General features: G+C 42.5%; 1 protein-coding gene across 2 annotated transcripts in view; it reads left to right on the top strand.

Moving 5' to 3' along the window:
• LOC120065114 (polyhomeotic-like protein 2) overlaps positions 1-17,624 on the top strand; it is a 57,430-nt gene that overhangs the window by 3,922 nt on the left and 35,884 nt on the right. The window lies entirely within an intron of this gene.

The following is a 17,624-nucleotide window of genomic DNA, read 5'->3' as shown; positions in this document are numbered from 1 at the left end:
AAAATAAAATCCCCCACAGGGAAGAGACCTGGTCATGGGGGATTGGTTTCTGCAGACTTTAGCTGTATGAACCCAGCAGCCCAGGCCCCTTGTCTTCTACCAGGGAATACCAATTAAGCCTGGCCCTCTACTGCATCCCAGGGAAAGAGGGATAATTAAAGACTGTTGCTGTCATGGCAGTCTGAGCCCCTTTGTGGATGGACGCTTGGCGTTAGTTTGAACCAGGAGTGTCAGTGAGTGTCTGCTGGCTTGTAACTGAAAAGTAATCTTTTTTCATCGACGACTAAACAAGATTAGTTGCCAATTTCACTTTATTGACTGAAACTAGAGTTAGTTCAAAGTAAGCAGTGAGACAGTTCATGTCTAAGGGCAGGCTAGCCTGTATTTATCATTATGACACTGAGGTGTCACAGCACATTGTGTCCCAGCGCAAACATTTCTTAAAACATTGAGAATGGTACCAGAGCAGAACATCCAGCCAAGGGTTTTGGAAGACCTTGCCAGACCCTGACTATAGTGACAAAACAAGGGCATAGCAGACCAGTCACCCAGCTGCATCGTAGATAGTTTACTGGTAAGGAGCCAAGTCAGTCAACATCTGGTTTTGCCAGTCTTGTCAGGTCCTCCCAGGGGCAGGCTGGCTCACAGCTGGCATAGACATGCTAAATGTCTTCTGATGAGGCCAGGGCTTTCAATACTCTGTGCTCACTACCAGTGATCATGCCTGACCTATTTCTACCTTTGTAGGGGAATGGTTCTTTTGAGATTGAGTCATAGAATAGTGTCTGGGTTGACGCATATTACTAATCTGCGGCTTTGGGAGTGCTGTTTGATACAGGTATTTATAGAGTGGATTAAGTGAGAAATGTTCGGTATGGGTTGAGATATTGTGGTTTTGTTATTTAGGTTTACAGGGGAGTCAGCTGGATTTTAACACGTAACAATTAGGCTAAAGGCATCAGCATGTTTCAGTTTGGGAACAAGTGTGCTCTCATACTCCCTTTAAAAGACCTTCGCTTGAAGTACCGCAATAGTATGGGTTGTTTGTTTTGAGACGCCTTAGTCAGTATACACTTCCTCAAAATAGTCTGAATTAATCTAAGATAACTCAAGAAATCTGTTTATTAATTTGGATGTTTTTGCCCGGGGACCTTAGTTGTGCAATAGATGTTTGGTGCAGTATTTCACAATTAAAAATGTGCATGAAAACAAGACATCTCTCGTTGAATGACACCAAACACTTTGTTGAAATTTCCTTACTGTTGACCAATCACTGACGAAAGGACATAGACTTCGACTCCGGACTTTGGCTTGCCTTCAGAAAAAAATTGTGCCTGAAAAAACCCTCACCAAAGTCAAAAATGTCATCATAATAATTCCAAAACCTCTTCCGAATTGTTTTGTCTGGAAAGCCTGCAGACGCCTTAAGTGGCATTCTAAATTAAGACGTAGAGAAGAACAGAGAGAGCAGGCAGGTCCCTTGGGGTACATCTGGTGTGGGTGTTGTAGTATGCACCACACTTCCTTAGGGAATGGGCCACGTGTGGCGGAGTGTCAACACTCACACACATACGCACAAGACACCACTGCCACGCATCCAGTACACACACCTGGAAGGGGGCCAGACTCTCTTTGTACTACTCAGCTGTGTAAGAAAAGTCTATCAGAGGCAGACGGCTCAATTACACCCCAGTCCTATCGGGCCTCTGGATCAAGGGAGACTTTCTCGCTCTTGTTACACACTCCAACAAATGTAGTACACTGACTGTCATTTTGGACAGTACTCATTGACCATTCTACAACCTCAAGGGATGGCATACATTCGATTTCCATGGAGTGAACAAAATCGACAGCATGAACTTAAATTGTAAGTTATTAGCATTCTCACAAATCAATTTCATACTTCAGAAACTCTTAAGAGCCACAAGATGGCATTTCAACATTTAATTACTACAAAATTCTACATTCTGTGATCAATTTGAAATTGAACTAAATTAATTCATAATGATCAATAAGAATTCAGTCGATGACCCATGGATTCTATGAGATGCCACCAAAGGTTTTATAAAAAATAATGTCACTGCATTTGCGTCTGGGTTGAATAAATCACAATGAAAGAAGATGTTTGAAATGTTAACTGTTCTCAGCTCACTTTTCAGACCAGGTACAGTGGGGCAAAAAAGTATTTAGTCAGCCACCAATTGTGCAAGTTCTCCCACTTAAAAAGATGAGAGGCCTGTAATTTTCTTCATAGGTACACTTCAACTATGACAGACAAAATGAGAAAAAAAATCCAGAAAATCACATTGTAGGATTTTTTATGAATTTATTTGCAAATTATGGTGGAAAATAAGTATTTGGTCACCTACAAACAAGCAAGATTTCTGTCTCTCACAGAACTGTAACTTCTTCTTTAAGAGGCTCCTCTGTCCTCCACTCGTTACCTGTATTAATGGCACCTGTTTGAACTTGTTATCAGTATAAAAGACACCTGTCCACAACCTCAAACAGTCACACTCCAAACTCCACTATGGCCAAGACCAAAGAGCTGTCAAAGGACACCAGAAACAAAATTGTAGACCTGCACCAGGCTGGGAAGACTGAATCTGCAATAGGTAAGCAGCTTGGTTTGAAGAAATCAACTGTGGGAGCAATTATTAGGAAATGGAAGACATACAAGACCACTGATAATCTCCCTCGATCTGGGGCTCCACGCAAGATCTCACCCCGTGGGGTCAAAATGATCACAAGAACGGTGAGCAAAAATCCCAGAACCACACGGGGGACCTAGTGAATGACCTGCAGAGAGCTGGGACCAAAGTAACAAAGCCTACCATCAGTAACACACTACGCCGGCAGCGACTCAAATCCTGCAGTGCCAGACGTGTCCCCCTGCTTAAACCAAAATAGAACTTTTTGGTAAACACGACGAGTTGAGTTTTTGGAGGACAAAGAATGCTGAGTTGCATCCAAAGAACACCATACCTACTGTGAAGCATGGGGGTGGAAACATCATGCTTTGGGGCTGTTTTTCTGCAAAGGGACCAGGACGACTGATCCGTGTAAAGGAAAGAATGAATGGGGCCATGTATCGTGAGATTTTGAGTGAAAACCTCCTTCCATCAGCAAGGGCATTGAAGATGAAACGTGGCTGGGTCTTTCAGCATGACAATGATCCCAAACACACCGCCCGGGCAACGAAGGAGTGGCTTCGTAAGAAGCATTTCAAGGTCCTGGAGGGGCCTAGCCAGTCTCCAGATCTCAACCCCATAGAAAATCTTTGGAGGGAGTTGAAAGTCCGTGTTGCCCAGCAACAGCCCCAAAACATCACTGCTCTAGAGGAGATCTGCATGGAGGAATGGGCCAAAATACCAGCAACAGTGTGTGAAAACCTTGTGAAGACTTACAGAAAACGTTTGACCTCTGTCATTGCCAACAAAGGGTATATAACAAAGTATTGAGAAACTTTTGTTATTGACCAAATACTTATTTTCCACCATAATTTGCAAATAAATTCATAAAAAATCCTACAATATGATTGTTTGGAATTTTTTTTCTCATTTTGTCTGTCATAGTTGAAGTGTACCTATGATGAAAATTACAGGCCTCTCTCATCTTTTTAAGTGGGAGAACTTGCACAATTGGTGGCTGACTAAATACTTTTTTGCCCCACTGTAGCTGTTACTTTTTCCAAAGTCAAGACATAACTTTATAATTTATTGATAAAACCAAGCAGAATTTGCCATCCATTGGGTTAGATTCAACCATTACTTCCATGGTAATCGTCTGCCATTTACTGGCCAACAAGCTATGCAGTAATGATTGATTAGCTGATATAGCAACTATTGAATCAGTTATTCCCCTGTTTCAATCGGAACCCAAATGAATCAATCAAAGATTCTCCCGCTTCTTCAAAGAACTGTAAACCTCTGATTGTAAATCCACATCAAGCCAGACAAAGTCCTTTCTAAAATAATTAAGAACCACTTATCTCAGAGGAAGCCACCTCGCTGGGAGCCCAAATCCTTCTCAATGAACTCAAAAGGGCATTGGATACCATGAATAAAGGCAAATCACCTGGCTGGGACAGTATTCCTCCTGAGGTCTATTTAACATTTTGGAATCCGTTATGTTCACTATTGCTCAAAATTATTAATACAGCCATTCACAAAGGTTAATTTGTGAGCGATGTGAATACAGAAATAATTTAGCTTTTATTAAAAAAAAAAAGGTAAGGATGCCACCGAGTGTTATCACCATCACCCACTATCTTTGATAAACACACATTAAACTGTTTTCCAAAATGTTCTCCCGTCTAGAGACTTTCTTACCCAAATTGATCCACAAGGTTCAAAGCGGGTTTGTTAAAAAGCGTTCATCCTCAGATAACCTCAGACTATTACATATCTTAGAAGCTTCATCAGAAACAACAGCTCCTTAGGCTGTATTATCTCTCAATGCAGAAAAAGCTTTTGATAAACTAGTATGGTCATATCACTGGTCTGTCTTGAAAGACATGGGAATTGACTTTAAAATCTACTGATCACTTCATCTCATTATACATAGACAATATTTTACTATATCCAGACAATGTATCTCAATTGCTCCCAAAAACATCGAAGATCATAGATATATTTCAGCTTCATCAAGTTATAAAATGAATCTAACCAAATCAGCCATACTGCCTCAAGACCCCGATGGAGGACTATCCCATTTTAAATATTTGGGAGTAAATATATTTCCTCCTTTTAGATGAAACCATTGCCAGAAACCTTTTAACAGAAGCTCAAATCAGTCCAATCTGACCTCCGTAGATGGAATAATATCCCAGTTTCTTTAACTGGTACAAATATCGGCAAAATGAATATATTGCCACGGCTACGTTTCTGTAGTTCAATGCTTCCCATGGTTCCCCCTTCTGGCTATTGGGATGAAATTCATAGTGCTGTTTCAAAATATTCTGTCTGGACAATCGGCAGACTAAGTTCAAATAATTGTATTTAACATTCGTGACAGACGGGATGTATGTTTTTGTCAATGGAAAAAAGTGTGCCGTTGCTTTCAAAGCAAGGGATAGCCTCAGCACGTCGGGGCTAGCTAATAGGTAGAGAGCATGTTGTAGTTCTCTCATACTATACTGAACAAAAATATAAACGTAACCTGCAAAGATTTCAAAGATTTCTGTGAGTTACAGTTCATATAAGGAAATCAGTCAATAGAAATACATTCATTAGGCCCTAATCTATGGATTAGAGGTCGGCCGGTTATGATTTTTCAACACCGATACCGATTGGGGGACCAAAAAAAGCAGATGCCGATTAATCGGCTTATTTATTTATAATAATGACAATTACAACAATACTGAATGAACACTTATTTTAACTTAATATAATACATCAATAAAATCAATTTAGCCTCAAATAAATAATGAAACCTGTTCAATTTTGTTTAAATAATGCAAAAACAAAGTGTTGGAGAAGAAAGCAAAAGTGCAATATGTGCCATGTAAAAAATAAAAAAGCTAACGTTTAAGTTCCTTGCACAGAACATGAGAACATATGAAAGCTGGTGGTTCCTTTTAACATAAGTCTTCAATATTCCCAGGTAAGAAGTTTTAGGTTGTAGTTATTATAGGAATTATAGGACTATTTCTCTCAATACCACTTGTATTTCATATACCTTTGACTATTGGATGTTCTTATAGGCACTTTAGTTTTGCCATTGTAACAGTATAGCTTCCGCCCCAACCTGGGCTCGAACCAGGGGCACATGGACAACAGCCACCCTCGAAGCATTGTTACCCATCGCTCCACAAAGCCGCGGCCCTTGCAGAGCAAGGGGAACAACTACTTCAAGGTCTCAGAGCGAGTGACGTCAACGATTAAAACGCTATTAGCGCGCACCCCGCTAACTAGTTAGCCATTTCACATCGGTTACACCAGCCTAATCTCGGGAGTTGATATGCTTGAAGTCATAAACAGCTCAATGCTTGAAGCACAGCGAAGAGCTGCTGGCAAACGCACGAAAGTGCTGTTTGAATGAATGCTTACGAGCCTGCTGCTGCCTACCACCGCTCAGTGAGACTGCTCTATCAAATCATATACTTAATTATAACATAATAACACACAGAAATACGAGCCTTAGGTCATTAATATGGTCAAATCTGGAAACTATCATTTCGAAAACAAAACGTTTATTCTTTCAGTGAAATACGGAACCGTTCCGTATTTTATCTAACGGGTGGCAGCCCTAAGTCTAAATATTGCTGTTACATTGCACAACCTTCAATGTTATGCCATAATTATGTACAATTCTGGCAAATTAATTACGGTCTTTGTTAGGAAGAAATTGTCTTCACACAGTTCGCAACGAGCCAGGCAGCCCAAACTGCTGCATATACCCTGACTCTGCTTGCATGGAGTGCAAGAGAAGTGACACAATTTCCCTAGTTAAAAGAAATTCATATTAGCAGGCAATATTAACTAAATATGCAGGTTTAAAAATATTTACTTGTGTATTGGTTTTAAAGAAAGGCATTGATTGTTTATGGTTAGGTACACATTGGTGCTTTTTTTGCGAATGCGCTTGTTAAATCATCACCCGTTTGGCGAAGTAGGCTGTGATTCGATGAGAAATTAACAGGCACCGCATCGATTATATGCAACGCAGGACAAGCTAGATAAACTTGTAATATCATCATCCCATGTGTAGTTAACTAGTGATTGTTAAGATAGATTTTTTTAAATAAGATATATATACACTGCTCAAAAAAATAAAGGGAACACTTAAACAACACAATGTAACTCCAAGTCAATCACACTTCTGTGAAATCAAACTGTCCACTTAGGAAGCAACACTGATTGACAATAAATTTCACATGCTGTTGTGCAAATGGAATAGACAAAAGGTGGAAATTATAGGCAATTAGCAAGACACCCCCAATAAAGGAGTGGTTCTGCAGGTGGTGACCACAGACCACTTCTCAGTTCCTATGCTTCCTGGCTGATGTTTTGGTCACTTTTGAATGCTGGCGGTGCTTTCACTCTAGTGGTAGCATGAGACGGAGTCTACAACCCACACAAGTGACTCAGGTAGTGCAGCTCATCCAGGATGGCACATCAATGCGAGCTGTGGCAAGAAGGTTTGCTGTGTCTGTCAGCGTAGTTTCCAGAGCATGGAGGCGCTACCAGGAGACATGCCAGTACATCAGGAGACGTGGAGGAGGCCGTAGGAGGGCAACAACCCAGCAGCAGGACCGCTACCTCCGCCTTTGTGCAAGGAGGAGCACTGCCAGAGCCCTGCAAAATTACCTCCAGCGGGCCACAAATGTGCATGTGTCAGCATATGGTCTCACAAGGGGTCTGAGGATCTCATCTCGGTACCTAATGGCAGTCAGGCTACCTCTGGCGAGCACATGGAGGGCTGTGCGGCCCCACAAAGAAATGCCACCCCACACCATGACTGACCCACCGCCAAACCGGTCATGCTGGAGGATGTTGCAGGCAGCAGAACGTTCTCCACGGCGTCTCCAGACTCTGTCACGTCTGTCACATGTGCTCAGTGAACCTGCTTTCATCTGTGAAGAGCACAGGGCGCCAGTGGTGAATTTGCCAATCTTGGTGTTCTCCTTCTGGCAAATGCCAAACGTCCTGCACGGTGTTGGGCTGTAAGCACAACCCCCACCTGTGGACGTCGGGCCCTCATACCACCCTCATGGAGTCTGTTTCTGACCGTTTGAGCAGACACATGCACATTTGTGGCCTGCTGGAGGTCATTTTGCAGGGCTCTGGCAGTGCTCCTCCTTGCACAAAGGCGGAGGTAGCGGTCCTGCTGCTGGGTTGTTGCCCTCCTACGGCCTCCTCCACGTCTCCTGATGTACTGGCCTGTCTCCTGGTAGCGCCTCCATGCTCTGGACACTACGCTGACAGACACAGCAAACCTTCTTGCCACAGCTCGCATTGATGTGCCATCCTGGATGAGCTGCACTACCTGAGTCACTTGTGTGGGTTGTAGACTCCGTCTCATGCTACCACTAGAGTGAAAGCACCGCCAGCATTCAAAAGTGACCAAAACATCAGCCAGGAAGCATAGGAACTGAGAAGTGGTCTGTGGTCACCACCTGCAGAACCACTCCTTTATTGGGGGTGTCTTGCAAATTGCCTATAATTTCCACCTTTTGTCTATTCCATTTGCACAACAGCATGTGAAATCTATTGTCAATCAGTGTTGCTTCCTAAGTAGACAGTTTGATTTCACAGAAGTGTGATTGACTTGGAGTTACATTGTGTTGTTTAAGTGTTCCCTTAATTTTTTTGAGCAGTGTATAATGCTAGCTAGCAACTTACCTTGGCTTCTTGCTGCACTCGCGTAACAGGTAGTCAGCATGCCACGCAATGTAATCGGCCACAAATGGTGTCCAAAAATGCAGATTAACGATTGTTATGAAAACTTGAAATCGGCCCTAATTAATCGGCCATTCCGATTAATCGGTTGACCTCTACTATGGATTTTACATGACTGTAAATGCAGATATGTATCTGTTGTTCACAGATACCTTTAAAAAAAAAAAGTGTGGGCGTGGATCAGAAAACCAGTCAGTATCTGGTGTGACCAACATTTGCCTCATGCAGCGTGACAAATCTTCTTCACAAATCTCCTTCACATAGAGTTGATCAGGCTGTTGATTTTGGCCTGTGGAATGTTGTCCTACTCCTTTTCAATGCCTGTGCGAAGTTGCTGGATATTGCCGGGATCTGGAACACACTGTTGTACACGTCGAACCAGAGCATCCCAAACATTCTCAATGGGTGACATGTCTGTGACATTTTCAGCTTCCAGGAATTGTGTACAGATCCTTGAGACATGGGGCGTTATCATGCTGAAACATGAGGTGATGGCGGCGTAAGAATGGCACGACAATGGGCCTCAGTATCTCTGTGCATTCAAATTGCCATAGATTAAAATGCAATTGTTTCGTTGTCCATAGTTTATGCCTGCCCATACCATAACCCCACCGCCACCATGGGGAACTCTATTCACAACGTTGACATCAGCAACCGCTCGCCCACGCGACGCCATAGACTTCTGCGGTTGGACCTACTACCAAATTCTCTACAACGACGCTGGAGGCGGCTTATGGTAGAGAAATTAACATTCTATTCTCTGGCAACAGCTCTGGTGGACATTCTTGCAGTCAGTATGCCAATTGCACGCTCCCTCAACTTGACATGTGGCATTGTGTTGTGACAAAACTGCACATTTTAGTGGCATTTTATTGTCCCCAGCACAAGGGCCACCTGTGTAATGATCATGCTGTTTAATCAGCTTCTTGATATGCCACACAAGTCAGGTGGATGGATCATCTTGGCAAAGGAGAAATGCTCATTAACAGGGATGTAAACAAATTTGTCCACAAAATTTGAGCAACGCTTTTTTTGCATATGTAACATTTCTGGGATCTATTTATTATATCAGCTCATGAAACATGGGACCAACACTTTACATGTTGTGTTTATATTTTTGTTTAGTCTAGTTTACGGTCTTTCCAGCTTCAGTTTGACCTGATTGTGTTAGAAGTGTAGTTGGCTAGCTCCTATGAACAGTGTCCTGACAAAGCACAGTCAAAATCTAAATTGTGCATCATTATCTCATTGGATCTATCATGTAGCTAGCTAGCAAGGGATAAGAACTTTGCCAGCCAGCATGGCAATGGAACATTTAGAACAAACGTCTGGGTCGCCTCCATAGATACAGAACAGAAAGACTGAATGACTGTGTCGCGTCTCTGGCAACCTAACCGATATAATGAACGACCACCCGGTTTGGGTAGCAACCCTAGATTTGTGTCGGGACTATATCTCGTGGAAGGATGAAATAGTATGAATAAATTGATCAAAATGTTTTTTTTATGAAAATACATCAATTATTTGAATATGTTTGTAACCTGTTGTATAAAACTGATAATGCCCTTGAAGCCGGTGTTTCCCGGCCCGAGACTATCCCTGCGCCAATATACCCTCAACTGTGGCTTCTCTGGCATTATCACTTATAATATGAGATGTATTTCAAACTGTGATATGTTTTTGATGCACAAGGAATAAGCCTGGATGAAGATTTCAAACTGTGATATGCTTTTGATGTACATCCAGGCTTATTCCTTGTGCATCAAAAACATATCACAGTTTGAAATACATCTCATATTATAAGTTATTCCTTCTAAATTAGGCCATGAGATCATTGTTAGATATTTTGGAGGATGAATATTATGCAGTACCCTAGATACAGGAACTGTGAAAGGAATTGATTCATGCCAAAGCTGTCCCACAGAAGAAGAAAAAAAACTTGTATGCCTTCTAAATATAGATGAGAGTTTTTCCCTTTTAGAGCCCCAGAAGAGCTTCTTGGAATAAGAAATGGGCATATTGAGTTAAAGTTGTGGTCCACACCATTAACTCCACACCTTTTTAACTCAATATGCCCATTTCTTATTCCAAGAGGCTCTTATGGGGCTTGGGATGGCCATGAGACAGGAGGTCCAGACAAGCAGTGGTAGGGAGGGTTTGTGGGGTAGGCTAGACGCCAGCCTTTCTCAGAGGACATGTTTGTTTTCCAATACAAACAAGCCACACCATGGCCATCCCAAGCCCTGGGCTGTCAGTCAGACATTGCATCAAACAGATCTGACTCATGACAGCCTTCCCTTCCCATTCCTCCCTCATCTCCAACCCTTCCCGACCCATCCCAGTCCCCAAGCTCATTTTCCTTGCTTTGGAACTCAAGGTTCATGCTTTCTCCTCCACCGGCAGGCAGCTAGGCTAATCTATATGCTAATGAGAAGATTATAATCAATGAAAGCTATGCCTGCCAGGCCCCAATCAATACGTTATGGCAGCAAACCACTGAAATGTTTGCATTTCATACAGCCAGACATGTTATAAGGTGTGATGGTCTTTGGTGTTTTTAATGTGGTTGGGAGGAGTGCCATAATCAAGCAGCTGATTACACCTGTCTGTCTGTCATTCTATAGGCTTATGAATGCAATGCATAGGCTATAGTATTGTTTTCTATAGTGACGTTTGAATTCCACTGAAAACAAAACCAATTTAATTTTGCTCATATCTGTAGTCCTCTTCAATTATCTTTTCAATTAATGTGCTCTATAATGAAATGCCTCTTTATAATTGTGTGGCTCTTCATGTTTCTGTCAGATATAATTTAGATCATTAATTTGAGAAATATACTCAATAAATCTTTCAGACTGCCATAATACCCAATAATATTGCATATTTTTTCCAGTTACGATTAGCTTATTTGCTAGAGGATTCCCATGACTAGCATATATGATCCTATCCTGAATGTTCGTGATGTGTGTGTAGACTATAATAATGAATGATTATGGACTGTTATAACCCATGTCCTAATAACAGATGGAATCAAATTTTCTGTAATAAAAAACAAAACAAAAAATATAAATAGATGGGACTATACATTTACAGATTGGGTTTTGTACTCGCCCAATATGGTTTTGATGCTGGTTTGAATATTATGTGGCTGAGGCTTCATGCTACCAAATTCAATATTCTGGCAGGGGGAGGGTAAAGGGTGAAATCATTACCACCATCTATATTAGAGGGGGTGCTGCCGACCAATCGGCATGCTGCACTGCATGGGGATTCCATGGGCACCCTGTTGGTTGTCGCTAGGATACCACATAATCAGGAGGAAGGCAGGGGATAGGTTGGCGGGCTGTGTCTGTGTTGATGCTGGGATGGGGAACAGAGCAGTGTGTTCGTAGAGGATAGAGAGAGAGGCTGAGGTTTGGTTGGCTCCATCACACAGACACAGTCAGACAAAGAGGAGCAGCATCCTACAGGACCAGGGTCCCGGGGGATGGGTCATCACACTCCCGCAGCACGCTGGGGGGGCCAGAGGAGGTAGGAGCATAGGCTTTGTCTCTGTGGCACCCCTCTTTCTATTATAGTCATAAGCCTTGCTGTAAAGCCATTAATGTACATATCCTATGCTCTTTTCCTATATTGATCATGGTTTTTGACTGTGTTTTGTGGTATATATTTATTGTGTGTCATTACAAATCAGCTAGAGCTCGTTACGTGATGGGGCTCTTGTCCTTGCTGCACTCTTAGCTCTGTATAGACAGCCTGTCTGCCTCTGTCTGTCTTTAAAGCTCTTGTCCTCTGAACTATATGCAAATCTTCAGACATCAGACAGATGGATATTTTAGTCTTGGAATGACAAGAGCAAGCCCATGAATCGAATATAATTTATTTTTGTTAATACTGGATGTAGGGGTTTGTGGGCCATGGATTTGTAACATCTTGGTGTGTAGGGGCTTGGTTTATGATACTGCCCACTCCTAGTGTAGCCCCGTGCTCTAATCAACCCAATGCAGAATTCCTGCTGCCTGCCAGCCGAGCTGGTCGTGTGGGGGTTCCATGACTGATGGATGAGTGATTCCTCTTGGAGAGATGGGGGCAGCAGCGTTGCCAGAGGGGAATCCCTCCCTGCCTAAACGGGCTTTAAGACCCAGGCTGTTCCTGTGGAATGCTTCACCACGATGAGGAGGACAAGGCTTTGTTCAACCTAAAATCACTGTGTAACCAGACTAGATGTCAGGCATAAATTTCTCACTGGGGCAGGCAAGTTAATTATAGGGGGGACATCCAGATGTGAAGTAATGCTCTCAATGATTGGAATTATTGGCAGAAAAGGCTTTTGTATTGTAGCTTATAGCCATGGATAACCAGTAAACATATGGCACCTATTAGCTAGTCCAGTTCTGCGTGTGGTAGTACACACTACCAAACTTTACGGGGGAACAAGGTGAGGTTTGTCTTCACTGGATGGTTCTTAACCTACCGTGCAATGTAGGCCTAGGCTGTATCATATGACACCTTGCCTTAACCCACTGAAAATATAATTAAGAGGGGAGAGGAAATAGCTTAGGAATTGCTGCATAGCTACTACAGACCTTTTTAATTACTTCCATCGCAACCCTACCCCAACCACTCACACAGTCAAAATCCACAATCCATTCCAAACACTCAACCTGAGCCCTATGCCCTCTCTTCCTCCAATCTCCCTTAACCCCTCAGCTCTTCTGCTCTCTCAGCCACTCCATCTCATCTGCCCAGTGTACTCTGAACCTCACACCCTCTTCTAATGGAACAGTATGGCACTAGGGACAGTCAGTCACTGGGATGCTTCCGCTGCTCTAGAGTCCACTGCTAATTTTCACATGTTAGAGACAGAAAGGGTTCAGTAGCCAAAAGCCTAATATGAGCCTGATAGTAGACAGTTTCAGTATCAGTGTACTTTAACTTTAGTCATTATCACACCAGCTGTGATTAGATACTTTTATTTAACTTAAATGTGTCACTGGAATTGTCTTTCAGAATGCACTCTTCTCCCCTTATTTGACATCATGCTCACCATTAGACATGTTGAAGAAAGTGAGTTGTTGCTGTGGTAATCTGAGAATGGTGGGGAAAGTTTATTTAAAAAGGCCCCTGAAACTCAATTCCTTTTCTCGGTTATATATTTCAATACAAAATCAAACAAAACTGAATGGCTTCATTCACTAGAGAGCTCACACATAGTGTGATGGGGCCTGTGATGATGTGGACTGCATCTCGGCGTAGCTAAAGTATTGGGTGACATTATATATTTTTTATCTCTGTACTCCAGCACTTTGTATTTTAAATGGTACAATGACTTTAATTTGAGGGTATTTTCAATCATATTGGGTGAACCATTTAGAAATTACAGCAGTTTGTGTACGTAGTCCCCCCCCATTTTATGGGACCAGAAGTATTGGCACATTCACTTATCTATATGTGTATTAATGGTGGTGGAAGATTGTTTTATTAAGGTAGTATGCTAGGGTTGTCCCCAATCTGTTCTTTCGACTGGTTGAAACGTGTATTTTTACATATATAGACACACCCTGTGTGTTTTAATAAAATCAACTATATGTAGGCTATTGTCGGATGCTTTAAGCACACTGTAATTTAAATAATCAAGACACACAAATGACTCGGGAGCCAGAGAAGGCCTAAACAGAAGGGAAAAAAGCTTGTTCCTGAACAAACCACCTCCCACTGCTGCTGGCCTTCGCAGATTCTACCATTACGCTTCCGAAGTTGCTGGTAGTAGGCTACACCAGGGTTCGGCAATCTTTTTCATTTGGAGTGCCAATTTATCTTAACATTTGTACCGATCCACGTGCCAGTTATGATTTTCATATGCACCTTTTCGTGGAACAGTTTAATTTATTTTCTAATTGTCTTATCTCAATCATTTGTCATGTGATTAATAACAATATCTATTTGAAAATTATACAAATCAAAAAGTAACTTCCATTGCCAACTATTTTATGTACTAATACATAAAGCCTACAAATAAACATTGCAGCCTACAGGTAGAAAATATCCTGATTTTAAAAATTATTATTTTTTAAATCATGTTGACTATGCCTGGCCTGTCTGCAAGGAACTCGAAACATTGTATCAACTTGGTCCAGCCTCAAGCTTGCGCTAACAAATTTGCAACATTGTATAAAATATTCTGGGTCCTCAGTTTCCAGAGCCAGTGAGCTCCAGACAGACACAGCTGTAGACTATTTGTGCAAGGGATAAGAAGTAATCAGGTAGGCCTATTTTATGAGTTTTTTTCCCTTTCACGTCAAGTGATTATCAAAAGGGAGAGTGCTGGAAAGATTTTTCCAAGTGGGCTAAATTGAGGATCTATTGTCATTCTCAATGGATGTAAAAACAGGCTTTGTTTACTTTCTGTTTTGAGGTGAAGAAAAAATTACTTTGAGAAGCTCGACAGCTCATTAGGTGTGGTAAGACAATCAGAAATACTATCAGATCCCCAAATGGGCACATGTGTAAGCCTACGCTTACTCAACATTGACAGGAGCACTCCAAACAAAACATCATTTAATAAACTGACAACCTGTAAATGGAATGAAATAAACCAAAACTTGTTCATCACAAGTGTAGCTTAGGTTGTGTGCTCTGCAAACAATATGTCCACTCCAATACGTTGACTGCATTAACAGAAGTTACAGTAGCCAAACAAACATTGTAAATCAAATCAAACGTTATTTGTCACATGCGCTGAATACAACAGGTGTAGATCTTACTGTGAAATGCTTACTTACAAGCCCTTAACCAATAATGCAGTTCAAGAAAGTGTTAAGAAAATATTTACCAAATAAACTAAAGTAAAAAATTATAAAAAGTAACACAATAAAATAACAATAACGAGGCTATATACAGGGGGTACCGGTACCGAGTCAATGTGCAGGGGTACAGGTTAGTCAAGGTAATTTGTACATGTAGGTAGGGGTAAAGTGACTATGCATAGATAATAAACAGCGAGTAGCAGCAGTGTAAAAACAAATGGTGGGGAGGGGTTTTGGGGTCGTCAATGTAAATAGTCTGGGTGGTCATTTTATTAATTGTTCAGCAGTCTTATGGTTTGGGGTAGAAGCTGTTATGGAGCCTTTTGGTCCTAGACCGCTTACTGTGCGGAAGCAGAGGGAACAGTCTGACTTGGGTGACTGGAGTCTTTGACAATTTTCGAATCAAATTTTATTGGTCACATACACGTGATTAGCAGATGTTATTGCGGGTGTAGCGAAATGCTTGTGCTTCTAGCTCCGCCAGTGCAGTAATATCTAACAAATTGTGCTACACACACACACACACACACACACACACACACACACACACACACACACACACACACACACACGTAGGAATGAATAAAGACTATATACATATGGACGAGCGACGTCAGAGCGGAACAGACTAAGATACTGTAGAATAGTATAGAATATAATGTATACATATGAGATGAGTAATGCCAGATATGTTAACATTTATTAAAGTGACTAGTGTTCCATTCCTTAGTGGCCAGTGATTCCTAGTCTATTCCTATAGGCAGCAGCCTCTAATGTGATGGCTGTTTTAGCAGTCTGATGGCCTTGAGATAAAACACATTTTTGGGGTTTCCTCTGACACCGCCTAGTATATAGGTCCTGGATGGCATGAAGCTTGGCCCCAGTGACCTACTGGGCCGTACGCAATACCCTCTGTAGCTCCTTAAGGTCAGATGCCGGGCAGTTGTCATACCTGGCGGTGATGAAACCGGTCCGGATACTCTTGATGGTGCAGCTGTAGAACTTTTTGAGGCTCTGGGGACCCATGACAAGTCTTTGCAGTCTTCTGAGGGGGAAAATGTATTGTCGTGCCCTCTTCACGACTGTCTGGACCATGATATTTTATTGGTGATGTGGACACCAAGGAACATAACTTTCAACCCGCTCCACTACATCGCCGTCGATTTTAATGGGGGCCTGTTCAGCCCATCTTTTCCTGTAGTCTACGATCAGCTCCTTTGTCTTGCTCACATTGAGGGAGAGGTTGTTGTCCTGGCACCACACTGCCAGGTCTTTGACATCCTCCCTATAGGCTGTCTCATCATTGTCGGTAATCAGGCCTACCACTGTTGTGTTGTCAGCAAACTTAATGATGGTGTTGGAGTCGTGTTTGGCCATGCAGTCGTGGGTGAACAGGGAGTACAGGAGGGGACTAAGCACACACCCCTGAGGGGCACCAGTGTTGAGGGTTAGTGTGGCAGATGTGTTGCTGCTTACCTTAACCACCTGGCCTGTCAGGAAGTCCAGGATCCAGTTGCAGAGAGAGGTGTTTAGTCCCAGGGTCCTTAGCTTAGTGATTAGCTTTGTGGGCACTATGGAGTTGAATGCTGAGCTGTAGTCAATGAACAGCATTCTCACATAGGTGTTCCTTTTGTCCAGGTGTTAAAGGGCAGTGTGGAGTGCAATTGAGATTGCGTCATCTGGATCTGTTTGGGCGGTATGCGAATTGGAGTGGGTCTAGGGTATCCGGGATGATGTTGTTGATGTGAGCCATGACCAGCCTTTCAAAGCACTTCATAGCTATCGACGTGAGTGCTACGTGGCGGTAATCATTTAGGCAGGTTACCTTAGTGTTGTTGGGCACAGGGACTATGGTGGTCTGCTTTAAACACGTAGGTATTACAGACTCTGTCAGGGAGAAGTTGAAAATGTCAGTGAAGGCACTAGCCAGTTGGTCCGCGCATGCTCTGGGTACACGTCCTGGTAATCCGTCTGTCCCCGCGGCTTTGTGAATGTGGACCTGTTTAAAGGTCTTGCTCACATCATCTACCGAGAGCGTTATCACACAGTCGTCCAGAACAGCTGGTACTTTCATGCATGCTTCAGTGTTGCTTGCCTCGAAGAAGGCATAAAAGGCATTTAGCTTGTCTGGTAGCCGTGCGTCACTGGGCAGCTCGGAGCTGGGTTTCCCTTTTGTAGTGCGTAATAGTTTTCACACCCTGCCACACCCGACGAGCGTCAGAGCCGGTGTAGATTAGAAATTATGGGACTTAACGGTAAATGTACTACTGATGAGACTGGTGTGCCATCCCCGCGGCCTCCGCAATGGATTAGTCGACTGACATGACATAATTATTATATTTATTTTTTTGCAACTACTCGACTAAAAAATGTTTGATCAACCAAACAATCGTCCGGTCAGCCCTACAGTATGCAT

This window comes from Salvelinus namaycush, chromosome 20 (genome assembly GCF_016432855.1).
Source record: "Salvelinus namaycush isolate Seneca chromosome 20, SaNama_1.0, whole genome shotgun sequence".
Taxonomy (NCBI): domain Eukaryota; kingdom Metazoa; phylum Chordata; class Actinopteri; order Salmoniformes; family Salmonidae; genus Salvelinus; species Salvelinus namaycush.
The sequence above is the reverse complement of the archived record's forward strand: the minus strand, read 5'-3'. Positions and strand labels throughout refer to the sequence as shown.